This window comes from Acinonyx jubatus, chromosome A1 (assembly GCF_027475565.1).
Source record: "Acinonyx jubatus isolate Ajub_Pintada_27869175 chromosome A1, VMU_Ajub_asm_v1.0, whole genome shotgun sequence".
In the NCBI taxonomy this organism is placed as follows: Eukaryota; Metazoa; Chordata; class Mammalia; order Carnivora; family Felidae; genus Acinonyx; species Acinonyx jubatus.
In genome coordinates, this window is record NC_069380.1 from 214,642,867 (window position 1) to 214,664,912 (window position 22,046).

Here is a 22,046-nt window from a genome sequence, read left to right on the forward strand (position 1 = left end):
AGACTTCAGCTGTGAGTGAACAGATACAAACCAAATGCTAATGTGGGCCCGGAAGTCAGACAGACACCGTCAAATAGGATGATACCTGTAGGCCACTGGAACCAGAATTCCTAAAATGACCATAGACTTCTCTCCAGTGATGCACTTCCATGTGTTTTAAAAGCAAAAATTCCAAATTTGACACCAGCGACATAAACCTAGTTCTCTATAGCAATGTCATTGTCTCCTTTGGTCCTCACAGAGCTCCTATGATTATTGCCTCGTTTGTTGGGTGAAAACAGGCTGTGAGACACGAGTAGCTTGCCCAAATTCACACCGTTAGTACACAGAAAACTTGGAATTATTATCAAAATTATTAAAGTCATTCCCCTGAAAGATGGAAGACACAGCAAAAATCAGACAAATGTGCTCGGAACGTGTAATTTGATGTTTTCGTGTATGGCACACTAGAAATAACAAGCATCAGAAAAAAACAAATTTGGGTTCAATCACAACTGTGCCACCTGCTGGTTATGTGATTTGGCCATTATACTTGACCATTTCTGAGACTACATGTAAGATGAGAAAATTCAGGCATGCTTTTTTATATTACTGTGGACTTCCAATGAGGTAAATTTAAGAAGTCCCTAATGGAATAACCATCATACTTGGTCTTCAAGCTATGGCAGTTTTACTGTTAAAAAACAAGACCAATTATACTTAAAACACGAGTAAAGTCTAGTACTTCTGTGTATATTTTTCATTTTAAGACCTAAAATTAATACATAGGTATTAAAATATTAATCTCAACAACACAGTATTGTTGACTAATGTTACATTTCCTTTTGTGGTGTGTTTATAATAGTTGTTAATCTACTTTTGCTTGTTAAATTATTCTGCTGTATAAAGTTAATCATACTTTACAGATAATGAAGTGATTGCAGAGGGCTCTTTCTTTTAGTAAAAACAAACAAACAAACAAAAAAAACCTGAGGTCTTATATATTAACTGATGGGCTAAATTAAAAATCTGACAGCACCCTTCATGAGCCAAACCATATGCAAGGCAGGTAATGATATATGTGTTGGTGATGTCACAGTGTGTAAATAAGGAAAGTTTTTAGCCTAAGGAACTTACAGTCTGATGGCTGAAGGTGGACCTGTCAACAGCAAATACAAAACACAGGAATAAATATATGCCCATTAGTGATATCTGAAGAGGGGTGTACAAGAAGGAGGCCTTCAATGAAGGAAGGACACTTTCACAGAGGTGAAATTGAAAAAAACAAAACAAAACAAAACAAAACAGAGAACAGAAAGATTTTCTCGCAGAAGGAATAATGTATGAGAAATATGAAAAACAGGCAAACAAAACATGGTATACTCAAGAAAGTATAGAAAATTCCATTTACCTTGAGTACTGCATATTGGGGTGGGAAGGACCGGAATCTAAAGTCTTATGAGATCTCTAGACGTCACGCATTTAAACCTCCTGAACATAACCAGGGGCTGAATTTGTAAGCCCATTCTCAAATCAGCTCCTGAGCCCGTGATTGTTATCTGACCATTCTGCTTATTGGAATCACAAGGGGAGCTGCTGAAATTGCCAGGGTTTGGGCTTTACCCTAGAACAACTGAATCAGAATCTCAGGAAGAGAAGTCTACACTCATCTGATTCTCATGTGTGACCAGGGCCAGGAACCACTGAGCTAGTTACTCCAACCAGGGTTAGATGCTAATAGACAGTACGTTAGAGTCAAAAAGTCTTTCCTGTTTATTGGTTTAAGAAGAAACTGTCTCAAGGTCATGTTCAGTCTTCAGGGTTCTAAGGTATTCTTTTGGTTTCTTAAGAGAAAAAACTCAGACATTCTACTTTGGTATTTCAGTGTTACTTGCAAAGTACTGTGTGTGTGAAGGTATTCTTTAAGTCTGCTTATTTATGAAGATGATGTTAAAGTCACTGTTTAACTCAGAGCTTTCAATCTTTTATTGGGTCTTGGCTGTGCACTTAAGAATATATATATGTCTTTTTTAAATATATTAATTATAATTTTTGTGCAATTTGTTCAACTCATGTGTATTACAATCACATTATATAATACAATGTGTTGATCTATTGTACATTATAAAACATACAATGTAACAATTTGCAGTGATGAAATAGAGGACAATTTAACAATATTTTAAAATTAAAACCTCCAAATGAAAAATAAAAGGACTGTATAAATTAGATTTTTAGATTTTAATATAAATTAGATTTTTATCTTCAAAAGACTTGGTAAAAAACAAAAGGACTATCATTAGCTGGAAGCTTAGCAAGGCATTTACATTAAGGCATGGATGGAAGTACCTTTATAAACCACCTACCAGAGGTGCCTAGGTGGCTCAGTCGGTTAAGTGTCCGACTTCGGCTCAGGTCATGATCTCACAGCTCGTGAGTTTGGGCCCCGAAGCAGGCTCTATGTTGACAGCTCAGCGTCTGGAACCTGCTTCAGATTCTGTGTCTCCCTCTCTTCCCCTCCCCCTTAAAACACCTGTCTGCTCACATTCTTTCTCCCTCTCTCTCTCAAAAAATTAAAATAAAGAGTTAAAAAAAATTTATAAACCACTTACTAGAAATTGCTGTTTACTAAATCGAAGCATGGCACACACTGAGAAGTAACTATTAGCTTACTTATTGGGAAACATTTTTCTTTCTTTAATATTCCATAATTTCTGCTATTTGCATGTGCAGATTATTACAAAGCTCTTTGATTTAAGGGTCGATATTTCTAGGATTTAAATTGTAAATACCAGGCTTTTCAATATCCAAGTCTCTCAATTTATATTTTTTTTGTGAAATTTTGTGATGCAAATGGCATTACTTTCTGTTCTTCCATTTGTTAATACACTAAACCTAAACAGAGAACCTATATTACTCAGAAAACTGAACACAGATATGTTATTTCACTCCTTCCCAACTACAACAACAAAAAACCAAAACAAGCAAACAAACAAACCAAAGATATTCCAAGGGAGGGAATCGCAGACAAGGAGAAGATAGTAAATCAATTTCAGAAGCTCGAAAGTAGATGAAGAAGTGTTTTACCAAGAAAAACAAATATAAATTTTCAATTGTAAAAGCTTATATAAACTTTAGAAAAAGATGTCCATAAATATGAAATAGAAAAGTGTGTTTAGTAGCCTTTGAAACAATGTTTATCAATAGATTTGTAGAAATGCCCACAATATATTATTAAGTGGAAAAGCAAGATGAAGAAACGTGAATCAAATGTGCTGTTTATTTTTAATGATAACACTAAAGGTAACATATAAACAACATAGGTCATAGGGAGAGAGCGACAAATAGATAGAGAAAAAGACACAGATACAGAGAGACAAAGATGGACACATAGGTACAGATAACAGATTTTTAAATAGGATTACATAAGGTATGAAAAATTTTACAAGAATTTGTTAATGTCAGTACCTAGACTGAGAGAAGGGGTAGTCAAAGCAGAAAGCAACATGAATGGGACAAAAAAAGAGCAAAAAAAGTATTAAAATGAAAATTTTAAGGTATCCATAATAAAAATAATACACAAGATATGATCCCGTTAATTAAAAATTAATTGTGTGAGTGATTTCAGTTGCATGCTAAGTGATAACAATAGAAATTTTATTTGTGTGTATTCAAGAGATTTTATTCTCTGGCTTTTAAGATAAACAAAGTGTTTATGTACAAGTTTATAACAAAACTATTTTAACTAAAAATAACATAAGTGACAGTGTTTTTATTAACCTGTAATTTTGTTGGAAACTTACATAGGACACGTAACATACCATTTACTGGCAAACTACTCTGTGCTTTCCCATGTGCTAAAAAGATGCAAAGATGAATAAAACCCTAGGGTTTTTAAAAATACATCTTCCTTTAATGTAGGTGTCAGTGTAATTTTTGTTATAACATGTTCTTTTTAGAATAGTTATCTGACTAACATCATCTAGAAAAGCGTTTGTATTTCCAAAGATTTACCCATGAGCCAGAAAAATAATCTTTAAAGTATGTTTAATACTTATAAATCATTTATAAATTGGAATGTTTTTCCTAACCTAGTTCCTTACTAGAACTTATGCTAAATCTAGATACGTGTTTCTTACATATTATATTAAAAAATCTCTTTGGCAAGGATAAACATCTTAGATAGAATTCTATACTGTGTAGAAACTTTGAGGATGAGAAATACCTCTAGAGGATACACAATATTCCAGTTAGCTTTGCCCATTAGTGCCTGAGTTGTGATGCACTGTGTGGTCAGCAGGCAATTGAAGGAGGCTGTACAATAAGTATAGTGCTTAGAAGGATGCGCATGAAACTTAAATAGAATTGGTCTCTACTCTAGGTTCTAACAACTGCCTAGGCAAATGGATTTTGAGGAATAACTTTCCTGGCCATCAGTTTTCTTGCACTATATCAAGAAAAACCAAAATCCATCTGGTAGAGTTGTTTAAAGACATTTATAAAATGGGTGCAGTTAATGCAAGTATACAATAAATTATAGTGTTGTTATTCCTAAAATTAGTCGTATCATTATTACTAGTGATAGCAGTAACAGATGTAATGTTGGTCACAATAGTATTCACATAATAAGTTTAACCATAATTGGGTTTTTGAAAAAAAATGGTGGAGGACTTGTATAAGCCACCTATGTTGTGCATGGCTTATAGATATCCAAGGACAGATTTCAAGGATACTGTGAAGTTCCTAAACTTTCATCTTCTGAGTGAGGTCTGGAATATGTCAAGATTCTCTGAACTATGAAGAAAGAACAAAGAGCAACTAAAACAGTAACTATGACTCTCAAATTCTACCTCAGCTGCATTATTTGCTGTATATGGATCACTCCATGACCCCAGAGTCTACCCCTGGTCCATATTTTGTTGCCACAGACATAATATAAATCTTTTTCTTTATCATTTTTTCAACATTCTCTAGCAAGAGTGTTACTTTCTAGAGGCAATGCATATATAGTCATCGAGTGAGAACTGAACCAGAGGGTAAGCAATGGAGTAGTTTTGATAATTGCCCTTAGGATCAAACATGAATGGGCAGAGAAGTAAGAATCTCAGAGGAGAGACAAACATTAAAAATGATGCGGGGCTGATGGATGAGAAGTCCTGAAAGGGAGGTAGAATTTCTGGCATCAAAGCAACAGAGAGAGTGACTTGGAAGTACAAGTTTGAATAGCAAAATTGGGATTTTTGAAAAAAAATATATGCATATCATTTTTGATAGTAACAAGTCTAGGTATTAAGGTATATACCTAGGTAATACCTTAATACCTAGGTATTAAGTCTAGGTATTATGGGAATTATGAATTTCCCATAATTCCTATGTTGACATCCTAATGCCCAAGATAATGCTGTCAGGACGTAGGGCCTTTAGGCAGTGATTAGGTCATGAAGGTGGAGCCCTAATCAAAAAGAAGAGTGCCTTTGTAAAAAGAACAGAGATTGATCCCTCACCCCTTCCACCACATGAAGATATAGCAAAAAGATGCAAAGCAAGCTCTCTCCAGACACCAAATCTACTGACACCTTAGTCTTGAACTTCCAGCCTCCAGAACTGTAAGAAACAAATTTATGTTGTTTATAAACCACCGAGACAATAGTATTTTGTTGCAACAATCCAAAGCGGCTGAGACAAATCTTTTTATTGCCTTGGCTTTCTCCATCTCACAGAGAGGGTTGTTTGATCTGGGAACCCTAGGTAATCATTCAAAAGAGAATCCATGTCCTAGAAGGGGCCTGTGGGGCACCAGGTCCTTTGATTTTTCTGGTTGAGATAGGCCACATGGATGAAAAGATCATTCTCTCTCCTCTGACTTTGTCCTCTACTGACATCCATTTACCAATTATAAAAGGCAAATAGAAATCTAGTAGCCTTTCATCTGGATCCAGTTTTGTTTTACTGAGTCAACTCATTGCTATTCTACCCTGAGGCACAGAATGAGAAGAGCTATCAGGGTTCCACAGGTTTTTTCTCTTCCAGATAGGGTATGACGGTAAGGCTACAGCTGAAAAGGAGAGGAGGAAATAATCATTGGAAATGGAAAAATCAAGAGGAGTCAAAGTGTTGTGTAAATCATGTAAGTGGTTGCTTAGTTTAAGAATGATGAGAGGGGTTCTCAGGCAGTTAAGCGTCTGACTCTTGATACTGGCTCAGTTCATGATCCCACAGTTCTTGAGATTGCACACCACAACAGATTCTATGCTGAGAGTGCTGAACCTACTTGGGATTCTCTCTCCTTTCTCTGCTCCTCCTCCACTTGTGCTCATTCTCTTTCTCTCTTTCTCTCTCCCACATAAGTCACATTAAAAAAAAAAAAAAAAAAGAATGACGGGGCGCCTGGGTGGCTCAGTCGGTTGAGCGGCCAGCTTTGGCTCAGGTCACGATCTCGTGGTCCGTGAGTTTGAGCCCCGCGTCGGGCTCTGTGCTGACAGCTGAGAGCCTGGAGCCTGTTTTGGATTCTGTGTCTCCCTCTCTCTGACCCTCCCCCATTCATGCTCTGTCTCTCTCTGTCTCAAAAATAAATAAACGTTAAAAAAATTAAAAAAAAAAAAGAATGATGAGAGTAGTGGCTAAAAATCAAAACAACAGCAACAACAACATAATGAGGAGGAGGAAGCAAAGGAATGGGAGAAGAAGGAGAGGAAGAGGAAGAAGAAAAAGTGGGGCACCTGGGTGGCCCAGTCAGTTAAGCATCTGACCTCGGCTCAAGTCATGATCTCACCATTCCTGAGTTCAAGCCCCGTGTCGGGCTCTGTGCTGACAGCTCAGAGCCTGGAGCCTGTTTCCGATTCTGTGTCTCCCTCTCTGTCTCTTCTCTCCCCTACCCATGCTCTCTTTCTCTCTCTCTCTCTCTCTCAAAAATAAATACACATGAAAAAAATTTTAAAGAAAAAGAAGAAGGAGAGCAGGTAGGAGAAGGAGAAACTAAACCAAGTACTATACTCAGCTTCAATGAATGAGTAATAATCATCTCACTTTTAACTAATTTCAACAAGGGGATGAAACAGAAAAGAATCTTCAGACAATAGCCATCTTTGAGTTAGAGCTGGGAATCGAAAGGAATGTCCAAAGAAAAGGCTCAGGACACAATTTTCTGATGTTAAAACAGATTCACCAGTGGGTATAACTGGTCTGAGGGAATTTTGATGAGATGTGGGGGGATCTCAAAGCACATTGTGACAAGAATCATGGGGAAATGACAGGGAAACTTCAACTTAGAGAGGACATGATGTAAGGAGGAACGTGAGCAGTGACCAGACTAATATTGACAGCGTGTTAGGCTAAAAGAGGGAATAATTCATAAATTTTGCTCCATCCTGATTACAGTTTAATCTCTAGATTATAGAAGCAAATTCTTGGTTTCAAGGTCTTGTGGGGGTTAGTCTTAACAGTGGCAGGCAACAGATGTTCTACAAAGATTTGAGCTGGGAAGAGGTAAGCAGTTCTCAGCTGTTGGTTTTAAATTCCAGGGTGGTCTTAGGAGTGGTGTCATAGCCCAGGACACTTCTCACAGTTGTCCCAGTTCAATAGCATGTCTTCATGATGCTCTCTGAACACTGAAGGGCCAATTGTGTGCTCAACAACTTACTTTAGCATAAAATTCATTTTATTCATTAATTCATCTTGTTATTTTCCATTTCAGTGCAAGATAAACTAGCATTATGACCACTTGACTTTTTCAATATTTCTTTCTCAACAGTCTAAAATTACTAAAATTCAAAAGGAAAATATTTGGAGTTGTCTACATGGCAGGGTAAATAGGTTCCAGTACCAATTCTAATGTGGAGGCAGGGAGGTTCACCACACCAACATGTAATTCTTGGGACACCAGTTGGTTGTCCTGTAATTTAACTTAATTATGACACTATCTATCTGAAAGTTACATCATATTCCACAGGTTAAGGGTTCAGTTCCACAAGATTGCCTCCTTCCTCCCCCATTCCTTTCAGATGCAAGTAACAAATTCAGGCTCTAACCTTTACTTCTGACCAAGCTGCTTCCTCTTGTTCAGAAATAAGGCCCCACCTTAGGTTCAAGGGCTCAGGGAACTGAGACTAACATTTTACTTACTAGATCACCAGTTTTTTATAAAAGGATATAACTCAAGAAGAGACAGATGGAAGAGATACAGAAGGCATGGAACCCATGACCCATCCCAATGTGCCACTCTCCCGAATCTCTAGGTGTTCCCTAACCCAGAAGCTCTCTGAACCCTGCCTGTGCTTTTGGGTTTTATGGAGACTTCTCTACATAGGCAGGACTGATAAAGTCATTGCTCATTGGCAATTGATTCAACCTCTACCCCCACCCCTCGCCCAAGAAATCAAGGGTGTAGGACTAAAAGTTCTAACCTTCTAATCACATGGTTGGTTCTCCTGGCAACCAGCCCCCATCCTTTGTGGTGTTAGAAAAGTCATCTAATTAACATAACAAAAGACAACTTTATGCTCTCATCACTTTGGAAATTTCAAAGGTTTTAGGAGCTCTGCGCCAGAAATATGGATGAAGACTAAATATTTATGTTTTATAATGAATCACAATATCACAAGGATAAAGAGTTGCTTTGAACAGCATTAAATAGGTGGAGCCCTTGAGTATGGAGATGCATTACATTCAAATATAAAGAAATAAAAAAATTCAAAGACATGTTTTCTTTTTTGTTTTGTTTGTTTTGTTTTCATATGGGACATTTGTTGCTGGTTGAAATGGGGAGAACCTGGGCCCTGAGGCCTTAACCCAGCCATCCCTAGGATGTCACCAGAGACTCTTGCTCTTGTCAGGAGAAAGAATTCAAGGACAGACACAACATGGGGGAGAGTGACAAGGGCGGGAAAGTTTATTAAAGCAAAAGTACACTTTCCAGATGTGAAAGCACGTGAGCTTGAGAGAGAAACAGAGACAGAGAGACAGAGAGAGAGCTGCATCCCAGGGATTCAGGTTTGTATCTTTTATCCACAGTTATTAACAAAGGGTGGAATCTGCCGTACTTGAGGCCGGGATTCCTTGGAAGGAGGTTTCCATACTTTTATTCCTTATTTGGTTAGGGGTTTCCTGTTTCCAGTCATGGCACCTTGGGCCTGTCTGGTTTCATCCAGCCTCTTGTGGTCCTGTTTTGGACTGATGCCAGGACAGGCCTTGGACTTTCCCTGATAGCTGGCCATGCCTTGCTCTTTGCTAGCCTCATTAATTGGCTCTTCTGACACATTTACAGTACCAAACGATTAAGAAAAGTTAGCTTATGCTAAAATAATCTTGGAAAGAATAATTCAAATAATATTTTACATTTACTGTTAATGATTTTGATGTGTGAGTATATCAGAAGGGAAAATATACTCCTACTATAAATAATAAGAATGAATAATATTTTTGTGCAAACCTGTTGCTAAATATTCATAAACATTATTTTAAGAATTAAAATGTTTTATTTAATATAGATTTCTACTTCTACATGAAAATTTACAAGTAGCTATACATACGATACAAAATAATTTTCCAAAATTCCATGGTTTAGGCCCTCTGTTTTCAAATGCTTCATAATCATTATGAAAAAGAAGAAAAGAGCAGAAGATTCCTGATAGCTCAACCATAACCATTTTTTTAATGTGGTAAAAATGCTCCCCCCCCCCACTTTCTCTAGAAGTAGTAAAAATAACTTCAAATCAGGTCACAATAGAATGCTTGTTGGATTGTAGTTTCAGACAAAACAGGTTTTTTCTTACAGTTGGGTTTGAAATGAAATCTATTCAACTTTAAGGATTTAAAGCTTGTATTTGTGAATATTTATGTTAAACTATGATAAAATATTTTGTTTGGTTCTTTTTCCCACTTTACATATACTACTTTATCTCAGAATTAACAAAGAGACTTCTATAATATACACTTTTATTTAAAGTAACAAGTAGACCTGGAAGAAATGAGTATAAAAGAGTGTGTGAATTTTATATTAAATATCTTTGCCTCAAGAAAACACTCTTAGCCTCCATGAAGAATTCACTAAGCTGTTCTTAACCACTTGGATCCATCTAGCCCTGGATAATATGCATAAAGCTTTATTTCTGTTTTCTGTTCTTTCATTTGTAGATGAGCAAAATGAAGTCCGTTTTTTTTTTTGTCCATTTCCTACACTTGAAATTCACAATTATTTAAAAACCTTGTACTCCAAGTTCAATTACCATTTATTAGTAGTGCCATGTTTTATTTTGGGATATGTAAAACTGTATTTTCTAAGTATTTGTTTTCCCTTTTAAGAAATGAACTTCCATAGTGCACATGCCACAAATAGGCGGCTCTATAATCTATACTTTATAGATAAATGTCACTGTTGGGGTGGGAGGTGGCAATTTTATTTTTATTTTCTATTGTCAGTTTTCCTTTGAAGCATCAAATAGGATATTGATATTTTTTGGCACTTAAGCTATTTACTTATTGTGACTTAACGAGCCGTTATAAAGTGAGCCATATTCCCACCGTGCATTTCATACAACTATTACTAGAACTTCTTTTCAGAAGGATTTATCTACTAATCAATATCCTTCTTATTGTGCCATTTCCAGAAGTACTAAAGAGACTTCTCTTCTGAAACAGGGTTTGACTCTCTCGTGTTTTACTCTAATAATGTACAGTGTATAACAGTGAATCTAACAGGTGGACCATGTAAGTTCTTGTGATGTGTCTATGGTCACAATTAATTTTGACATTTCTGGACAAGATGAACCCCCCCCCCCCATTGCATTATCAAATAAAAAGCAGGGTTGCAGAAATTTGAAATTGTATTTGAAATCATTCCCTTGCTTAAAAAGAACACATTAGGACGTCAGTTATTAGATGTTTTTAAATCACTGTTTTTGAAAGGTTATTTTAGTTTATAAACTCAGTGACAGATAACAATTCATGATCAATGATAAATGCGACCTGGATTCTTTCTCTTCATTTTCGTAAACTTGAAATTGTGGTACTGAACTGAAATAGGTAGTCGTGAATTCTGCAGGGACTGTAGCCAAAATTTCTTTTGAGCAGAAGCATTCTCCATGAGATACATGTTTTCCACAGATGATTTACAGGTTACAGACACGCTGTGACCTCTCTCCCAATTGCAAACAGATTAAGCAGGGCTGATTAACCGAGACTAAAAACACTGGGTTATTTTCTCCGGTGGGGGTCTTTGACAAAGCCCTCCTCTCTGAACCCTCCGACTTCATTCGCTTGCAAATCGCTGTGCCTGAACAGGTCTTCCTCCCCCAGTCCCAACCCTTGAGCCCTGCAGCGCCATCAGCGGCAATATCTTCCTACGTGAGGGACGTCTCTTATTAATCAGAAACGCTGAATGGAAACCAATCAGACAGAGAGTTTCTTTGGCTTCAGCTTCCTGCCTGTCTGAGTTAAAAGTGATGCTCGGAGAGGGAGGCACACTGAGATGCATGAAGCTTCAGCTGTGAAGATACTATAAAAAGAGAAGAGTAGGAACGAGACAGAAGCAACACCGGAATTGTCAGTGCTGAGCAGGGCTAAACTCAGTTCCGCTACTAACCAAGGTAAATGCTATTTACTTTACCTGACTATACAATCTATTCAGCTTTTGCTTTCTTATACTGAAGAGGTACAAATACTGCTTTTCTCCTAGTTGCTTTATTTTGCACTCTCTCTCTCTCCTTCCCTCAACATTTGTTGGGAAGCAGGTAAGAATTTATTTTGTAGTATTTGAATAAGATATTAAGATGCTCAGTGAAAAAAAATAGCAATGCTTGCTTCATATTTTACTTTTACAAAACAGATACCCATCTAAGCTCTTTTCATCGTGCTAAAATTTGCACATGGAGCATTATTATAAAAATAAAACTAAACTTCACATTGTGTTTGTTGATTTGGAGGGGTGTTGAATTACTCACATTAATGTGTTTATGTATGCTATTATTATATTAATTTGAAATGGTCTCCTGGCTTTCTCATAACTTTTGGTTCCAAAATTTGAGTCAGAACTGTCAAAAATAAAGGCATCTTTATTCATCATTGAATAAATAATTTCTTTAGTTTTAATATTAAAATAATATATAAATAGTACAAATAACACATGTAGAGACAGACAGACATAGGCTGTCAGGATTAAGGTGATCACTATACCTCCCAAAGAAGATTTCTCCACATGTTTATGGCTCTCACTCAAGTCAACATTCCGAATGTGCACCTCTGTTGCCCATAACTGCTCTCCATTATCACAGGCAAATGTATCTTAATAGAGTAAAGACTGTATGAAAATCACAGAAGGGAGAGCATCAAAGGCAAAATTGGCATGTTTTGTGAAATGACATGGAAAATGCAATGACTTGATGAAGCATTGTTTTATTTTTCTTTGCATACTCAAGATAACCATTCACATCAATTAAATTCTTAAGCACATTAATTCCAAAAAAAGCATGATGAATTTCAACTACAAGGTTGTCAGCATTCTATAGCAGTGACACTTAGATACTGGTAACAGTGTGTGTTCTCAGAATCTAATTTGAAAACCAAAGGTGCACTAAAAGAAAGGTGATCACCTGTAGTAAGCAGCTAAGTTCACATTTATTTGTATGATCAACTTTTGATGAGAATGTAGTGGACTATAGATCTGAGGAGAAATTGGAGGTCTTTTCTGAAGATCTGTTGTCATTTAATATTTTATGTTATAGATCTACGAGATTACTAATAATAAAGATATTTTTCCACAAGGTTTTCCAAATCTATGTAGCACAAAAAAATGAATGATTTCATGACAGGAAAAAGTGGTAACTTTTGCGTGGCAGGAAGAAATCTTCATTTGGCTCTTTATCTATGGAATAAGAAGAGTTACCCGTCTTCAGCCATAGCTGACTAAAAATGAATTTGATCACTCAGTGCTCTTAACTGGAAAAGAAATGTGTTTAAAATCTACTGCATTCAGTGGAGAATAAATCTTATTTTCATTGCCTGCTTCATTGCCTAGGCAATGCTATGTCACATGTAGAACACATTTGTGTAACCATGAATCTGGCTAATCCAGGTTTGAACAATAGATCTTTTAAAAGATAAAGAAAATGAAATAGGACGTTGTTTCAGCACATAGTAGCAAAGAACTTAGACATAACAGGAGCAGCATGCATTTGTGGTCTTGGCATCAAGCACAGGAATTCAACCGAAGTTTTCACAAAGAAAGAGTATGAAATAACTATATGCCCTTAGTAGATGTATCCTGAGATGTTGAAATACTGTCAACTTTGTAGTTGCTTGTTTTGAAAAATGAGAAAATGTAAGGTAAAGTGCATGGTACGAGCAAATCTAATTCTGAGAATAATGAATAGAAAAATGCTTCAGGGGAAGCAGGTAGTAGTATCAATTTGAAAGTAATTCTCTAACTTTAAGTCAGATAGATTTGGTAAGACTAACAAGACAAGTCGTCTAAGATAACATTATTTTCTGGGATGAAAAAATATGTCTTTCCCTTTATTACATTAGCTGATAGCTTTTAAGATAATTTTGAAAGGGTCTTGCATAATTACTCACCAATGTTGTATTCATTGCATATTTGAAGTAAAAATGTATTGTACCATTGCCTATGTGTAGCAAGATCACAATATCAAAGTTGGCTTTGAAATGATCTTTTTAAATGTTGTGTTGTTTGACTTGATACATTTCATGTTGTATCAGAAGCTCTTCTGAATGTCACCTTCCATGAAGAGATTTCATTTGGTATTTTCCTACAACCCCTGTATATACAAAGTTTAGTCTCTGAAGTGTCCTTTCTATGGTGCATTCACCAACTGGGATTTAAAAAACAATAACCGGAGAAATTTTTTCCACTGGTTTACCTCTCTTTAGACATAGTGATTTGAAGTAGATACGCCTTTTCTATAATATTTGCACAATGTATAGGTGGAGTTAATCAGAATGCTTTGGACAATGCTTCAAATTGTTTAACATAAAATATATGAGTAATATGGCAATATATTGTATGCAGGAAAGTATAAATTTAGGTGAAAGTTAATTTAAAGAATACATGTGAATATGTCATGAATAAACATTGGCTGTAATTTGTTCTCTATGAAAGTGAACAGTCTAAATGAATAATTACTTAGCATTAATACAGATGTTTCAATGTAATGGATCATTAGATTGCTATATTCTTTAAGACTAATTTTGTTCTCTCAAATGAAAATTTAAATCTAAAGTATAAATAAATCTAACATTCGAAAAAACAGTGTGATAACTTACAAAATGTCCAATGTGATATTTTAAAAATTTATACATTTAAAGTATATATTTATACTATGACTTCGATATCAATACTTTTGATATATTTATAAAGTTATAAATATAATTTATATTACCATATTATAATATAAATATTAAATCAATAGTAATATTAACTGTAGAGTAAGTTTGTTCTATTGTCAAAACTAGACAAAAGTCTATTTAAGTTCTTTGGTATTTTACTGCTTAAATTATCTACTTAATTAAAATTAAGTTTTCGTAAGAAAGACGACAGCATGTGAAATAGAACCAAAACCGCATTGGTTTTAACTAGCTTTGTCTTTACCTGATGCTAATTTGTAATAATTTTTCATTGTAGAACATCTTTCCTAAGCTAACATAATTTTGTTCATTGTATCTTGCATATTTGTTTTAAAAAATGAGTTGTGTCTTAAAATATATCCCCCCAAAGTCTCTTAATACCCATGATACTATCCTATTTAGGTGTTTAAATAAAACTAGAACTTTAGAAAAGGGATTTTAACCACCTTCAACTCTGATACTACCTGAGAAAATGGAGGTTTAAAAAGATAGGATTATGTATCCAATGTTGTCAAATTGTATATTAAAATTGGCAACATTATGTGAAAATAAATAATGTTGACTCATGAAAATCATTTGGTATACACACACACATACACACAGTGTTTAGTTGACAACAGTATCTCCTGGATTGCTTTAAACATTCTGAAAAAGTTTTTTTTTTCTCTTATGAGTCACTTCAAATCCTCTGCCTGGAACCACCATTATCTTTATCATTAAAATATGGTAGGAAATGCACAGTGAGGTGAGTGTCTTTATAGCACTTTTATACATTTCCATAGCAGTCCTAATATGTTAATGCTCTTATCCCTAAATTTAGCACTAGTAAGAGATGGTCTTACAGCCACATTAAGGATGCAAAGTGCCTGAAGAAAAGCATGATCTCTGGAGCCTAAGCAAGACATTTTATATTAGCACTACCCAGGAACATCTCCCCAAACATAAAAGTCATGATAATGGATCTTACTGCTTAGGAAGGGAAAATGGTAACCTCATAAGGTATTGTTTTTGTTGCTGTGAGGTGTGTGTGCATGCATGAGTGTGTAGGAGAGAAAGAGACAGGGAGAGAGAGACACACACAGAGAGAGACAGAGACAGAGAGGGAGACACACACACACACACACACACACACACACACACACACAAAGAGAGAAAGAGATTTATTTTCAAGAGGAAAGGTGGGGAAAAGGAGAACACCTAAATATTTTCTGAAAGTGACAGGGTTTTTCTTTTCTTTTTTTCCTTTTCTGTGCTTTTGCATTACTTTGCCAAATTATAAATCAATTGCAGGAGAAATGAGTGCTCTTGTATTATTTTTCTCTTCAAGAGCAAGATAAGTCTTGGTCTTTCTAATTAATCAATGAAACACCAGAGTGTATGATTATTTCATAAGTATGAATTAAAAAGCTTGCCTTTCATATCACTTCTTGAGATTTGCTTTATAGTTGTGAAGAGCATGGATGACTTCATTAAATTTTTTACTCTCAACACTTATTCATCTTCTAATGGAAATAGCAGTGGCTAATAGTTTTTATTTGATTTTTGAGTTTAAAGTTGAATGTGTTCCTAAATGTATTTAAGAAATAGATATACCTGACAGAATTTATATTAGAATATGATAAGCTTACTATACTTTGTTTATTATTAATTCAGTATCCAATGCATAAAGAACCTTTTCCCCATTTTACTGAAACCCAATTTCAGGAAAGTCATAGTAATCTAGAAATAATATTCACGGGAAGCCAGTATAACAAGGGAGATACAACACGTATAACAATATGTAGTCTAACAAATAAACACCAATAACCACTTCCTGTGACAAAAGACATGTGAAATATTCTGCTTTTCTAAAACTGGGACATCGAACCTGAAAGTTTTCAAGGGGAGTTTTCCCCCAGATAATCAAGTAACTTTCTCAACATCTATTTTTTTTCCACTAAAGTAGGTTACTGCAATAATTTAATGTAATTGCCAGAAATATTTTTTAAATATTCACTTCTATGTGTTATCAATGCTTTAAAATGCAAAGAATATACCATAAATTCAAGAAATTCAAATCTTTTTCACTGTAGTGGTAATTAAATCACAGATGAAACATCCGAGAAAACTCACAGGTCAAATTACAAAGTAACCTATATATCTGTACCTTTCTGTCTTAAATATACATACCTGCATCTATATCTGTGTTCCCATTCATAATTCTGTATACTTGTATCTGTAGGTATCTCTGTATGTGTGTTTATGTGTGTGTAGACTCAAAAAATATATGGAAAACACAATCATATCGATGTATACATCAATTGTAGTTCTAAATTGTTAGAATGGTAGAACATTCATTGTACACTAAAAAGCTCTTTGTCAGGTGATTATAGATGTTATATTATGAATAAATAATGACATAGCAATACTATATATTTTTTTAATTTTGGAAAAAATAAACTCAGTTATAGTCCATGTGTTATGGCTGATCTGGATAAGTTTTTGAATAGGGGGAATTAGACTTTCACTTTTTAAAACCCTAACCAGAAATAATTTTTCTCCACTGAATGTCCGCAACTCTTGAAAACCTCATAAAAATATAATCTCTTTACCCACTCCTACCATGGGAGGTAAAGTATCATGTAAAGTAGGAATTATAATGCTATCTCAAATCATATTGGTAAAAATTAGATTATTATTACTATCAGAAAATAAAATCCTTATTATTTTTCATTTGCTATGTATAATACAAAGAAAGCACAGTTACATGGTGGAATTTTAAAGTTATTTACTTAGTCATTTTCCCTAGCTGAGGATTAGACCAAGGCATTTTATACTTATATTACTGGGTAAATTATTTGCTTAACTGAAAAATTGTTTTATATTAAAAATGTAATACTAAGATTAAATATCATTTCCTTATATCTAATAAGATAAACACAATATTTAATACAACAAGGATAAATATTTGTATTATTACCACTCCTCCTAGATTAATGTTATAACCTATTAGTACATTATAAATCAACTATGTGTGCATGTACTGAGCAGGAATTAGATTAACTATTAAAAGAAAGATAATATTTTTCCTTCTCCCCCAGATCTTGCCAGTTTATCTAGATGATGTGATATTTTATAGGTAGATTTAATTCTGTTATATTTAACATAAAGTTTAGATTTGTATTTCTGACAATACTTACTTTTCGAAAGATGAAACAATTGATGTACTATTACAATAATATGTATGATTATGTATGCAAATCATATTTGTCTGATTTTTATGCTTAGCTTAGAATTGAGACCTCTGATACAATCATTAACAACGAAGAATGTTATTGTCATACCTGCAATAAATATATTTTTCTTTATGATAAAATTAACTTTGGTCACTTTAAAATAGGTAGTTCTATTAAAATACAGTGAATATCAGTAATAAACATCCTTTTTAATATTGCCATATTATTTTACACATTAAAATGAAGAGTTTTTATCAGCACTGTATCTATATGTTTATCTCTCTATACCGAAATAGATATAAAGATATGTATGATGTGTCTCAACTTCACTACTTTGGACTTGAAACCCATGTAAAATTTCATTTTCGATGGCTGAATATGGAATGCTACTTAAAATAAGAAATGTCCAACTTTGGAATTTTTTTGTGATTTTAGACAAATAAGAAGACAATTGTTCTGATATTATTTAAAAAATAAGTATATAACAGGAAGCTACTTGATATGATATAATTACTTATACCCAAAGATGAATATTGAAACTGATGGAGACCACATGATAGAAAGGAGACTAGGAAGAGGTGGGGTTTCATGCCATGCTCAAGAGAAGAGTCACACAATTTGAATTTTCTAATGAGGCCATCGCGGATGTCTGACATCTTCCCAGACCTATGCTGTTTTTAGGCTTGCTGCTAAACAAATGAAGCACTGCCTTTGGTATCACTGCAACCCTTTATTTAAACATGAGCATGGAAGGGTGCTGGGTACCTCAGCTGGTTAAGCCTCCGACTTCAGCTCAGGTCACCATCTGACACTTCGTGGGTTCGAGCCCCACATTGGGCTCTGTGCTGACAGCTCAGAGCCTGGAGCCTGCTGCGGATTCTGTGTCTCCCTCTCTTTCTGCCCCTTCCCAGCTCATGCTTTCTCTCTCTCTCTCTCTCTCTCTCTCTCTCTCTCTCTCTCTCTCAAAAATAAATAAACATTTTAAAAAAATTAAATAAAATAAATAAAATAAATAAAATAAACATGAGCATGGAGATTCTCCTCCATTATACCCAAGAGTAAATCGTGGTCATGGAAGTCTTATGTTGACATTGAGTAAATATATTCAGGGAGGAACAAAATGTTATTTCAGAATAAAACTGTCATTTGTATATGACTTGCATTCATTTCATTCAATATATTTATAAATTGTACTCTTCTAAAATTATAAGAAAATGTAAGTAAACAGCCCACAGGAAAAGAATATGAGGAAATTCTACCTGGAATGAAAATTTGATCCAGATTATGGGTTTGGACAAACATATCCCTAACTATTTATAAACAATATTTTGTTCTATAAAATATGGATTTGGAAGCAGATTTTAATAAATAAGTAACTTTAAATTATAAAATTCTATATGTATTCAATACAATACAATGGCTTTCTACCAATAAGAGATTTCTTATAAGCTATGAGTGATATATATTTTATTAAAAATTCAGTTTTAGATAAGTTTTCTAGATGTAATGATGTTTTTGTTTCTTATTCTTGGAATTTTGCTTCTCTAACCTAGAACTTGTATGGAAACTGCTCTTCAATTATCTCCATTATGAAAAAAAATATTTTAAAGCATTAATTAATCAATCTACTACAAGAATATTTTCCACTAATTTAGTATATAGGAAAGTAAGCATATGTTAAGTTTACAGAAGGGGTTTTAGTATTTAGGATGTGATTAAAAAGTTTTAAACAACATATATACTAATAAAATGTATCACCTGATATACTAATAACTATACATATGCATATATGATACACTAATACGTTACTATTTCTAATATGTTTGGTGACACGTTTTATGTTTTCTCTTTAAAATATAATATGTAGGAAAAGATATTACATCCATCTTTTATCCTTTCTCTTATGCTTTAATTTTAAATCATTTGGTGGCTAACCAGACTTCCCTTAAACTGTGCCTTATCCACTGCCTTCTATCAAATTGAGTACAAATTTATAATGATTAATAGAAAGCTGATTGGTCTGTTCCATGCAGTGAACTGTGATGATTTCTTTCTCTTGCTGTTTTTCATGAACACGTGCTTTCTTACCTTTATTGCAACTTTAGCTTTGCTGCTACTTCCGTTTCCAAGTTTTACTGCTTTGCTTCTATCCCCTTCTCATTATTCCCCACCCCCACCACACCTCCACTTCAAAGACAGACTATTTAACTACCAGGGCCTGTCTTCCTTAACTTGGCTTGCATTGTGGGGAGATGATTCAGCAAACGGTAACACAAAAGTAGCTTTGCCAACATGAGAAATTCCTTAGATGTGGAGCTAATAAATATTGGTCGATATATTCATGGGTGATTTTAGAAACACTTTTCCATTCCACCTTTCCCCTACTTTCACTTTCTAATTGACTGCCAATGGGTCTTAAAAGGATTAAGTATTACCAAGGTCACAATTCATTAGGAAGAGAAGAGTAGAAGAGGAGACGTACTGGTACTGGCAAGAGTACCATAAGTCCTGGACCATAAGTCCAGGAATGCAGTCCTGCATAAGGATTTTGGAGAATTGGTAAGAAAAATTGGGGCTCAAAAACCTAAGGCTATCCTTACATTCTGAAGTTTCATAAGGTATGTTGTATGTGGAGACAAATTGGAAAACTGTTTTGATATTGACTGGTTGGCATCAGGAGACCCAGAATCGATGCATACAAACTTTTCACATTAAGAAGCTGGTCTTTGTCCCATGTTTGTGTAGTAGAAATGACGTCTGTCTTACAGTTTGCAGGTATAGGCAGAAGCACTGCTTCTCATAACATTAGTACATTAATGTAGTATCCACAATGTGTACAGCCTATTCAGAATCCTGTATGTACCCTTTGTTCTTTTCTTTTAAATTCACCATCAGGAAAAAGACCTTCAGATTCTTGGCAATAATTAATTTATTCATCCACCGGATGATTATTTCAGTTTCTTATTTGTGAACTTACTCATTATTGAGTGCCTGCTCTCAGTCCCTATGCTCTGTGCTGTGGTGAAACATGTGCTAGGGAGAACTTCTCACGGTTGTTGTTTCCAAACAACTTCAGTTGTTAGAGAGTCTCTTCTTTCCATATGCGACAAAATTTACCTGCTTGTAACTACGCTTTTTATTTTGTCTTAGCCTTCCCCATATAGTTTGGAATCATTACTCCACTGCTATCTGATAGCATTAAATTCATTCAAAGAAAACTGCATCGATCTTATACTTAGTCATCAATATAAATATCCCTCATTATTTCACTTTTAATATAAGTAACATTTTACAGACTGCCCTACCATTCTAGCTACCCTGTGTGAGGTGAACTTTTGCTTGATGCTGTCTCTAAAATTGAAATTAAAAAATCCTAATGTGAAATATGGGGCACACAATAACTGGGACTAAAAACTCCCTTTTAAAAGCTACTTTTCAAATTAAGCTAAGACCATGTTTTTATCCCTTCTCACTGCTTCCTATGACATATACAGAAAAAGAATTCTTTATATAATTATTTCTTATAAGATGTTTCCAAATTCTGACAGATATAACCCTTGTCACATCTTACATTGGTCTCTTCCTGTCTAGTCATTGGGATGCTTCTCCTGTAAGAATCTTAATATCTCTTTGTTGTATTATTCTAATAACCTTTTAATTGCTCACCTCACCTACAATTTCTTTAACAACTGATACATTCTACAAAGCATAATTTTGTCAATTAAGAATTTGGTCAAGTAACCCTGTCTCCTGTTACCCTCAGCCCATAATCCCATTACATTTAGAAGTAAATCAATACTCCTCAGCTTTGAATCCAAGTCTTCAGCAGTTGGTTTATTTTATGTTTCAAGTTTTTGAGCTAAATTGGTACTCTTAGAAATATGGCCACAGCCTTAATGAGCTCAAAGTTTAGGCTTCAAATGATCAAAACTATTCTGAAATCTTTACAGAAATATTGTATTTATGATTTAGTGTGAGTTCCCTGGAAAAAGGCCAAAGCTTTCATGATATTCATGGAATTTTCATATCACCCCAAAATAAAATATGGGCTGCTTAACTTGAATCCATAGAGTTAAAATATCAATATTTAATAATGCTACTTTATTGGAATAAGAGTAAAAATGCAGTATGCTGGCAATGTCAACAGACTTAGTTTCTTCCCAGCTCCATTTACTTGTTCTGTTTTGTTGGTAGGTTATCTTCACTTCTGGGTGCAAATTGTCTCACATATAATATGCAATAAATAAAAAACTTAGAAAGAGTCCTGGGGTCAGACGTCCAAAGTACATGAGTTGGACAAAGTCTTTAATACTTCGGAGTTCTAGGAGCTTAATGTGTTAAGATATTAGCAGTATCTATATTATAATGTATTATGAGGAAACATGATTGTCCTTGGAATAACTTCTGTTATTACTATTATATTATTAAGAATACTATTGCTCAGGTTCATTATATTCAGGTAAAAATTATTGGTACTCCATATAGAAAAGCACAAGG

The 22,046-nt window shown here is 34.6% G+C and overlaps 1 protein-coding gene across 2 annotated transcripts in view; it reads left to right on the forward strand.

Annotated features, from left to right (window-relative positions):
- The first annotated feature begins 11,084 nt into the window (after positions 1 to 11,084).
- The window catches only part of CDH9 (cadherin 9), a 137,844-nt gene continuing 126,882 nt past the window's right edge, over positions 11,085 to 22,046 (forward strand). The window contains exon 1 of one of the 2 annotated variants that reach the window (XM_027074775.2): positions 11,085 to 11,561. The gene's annotated coding sequence lies outside the window, so the exon portion shown is untranslated. The remainder of the gene's footprint in view (positions 11,562 to 22,046) is intronic. The other variant, XM_015085204.3, reaches the window with a different exon arrangement.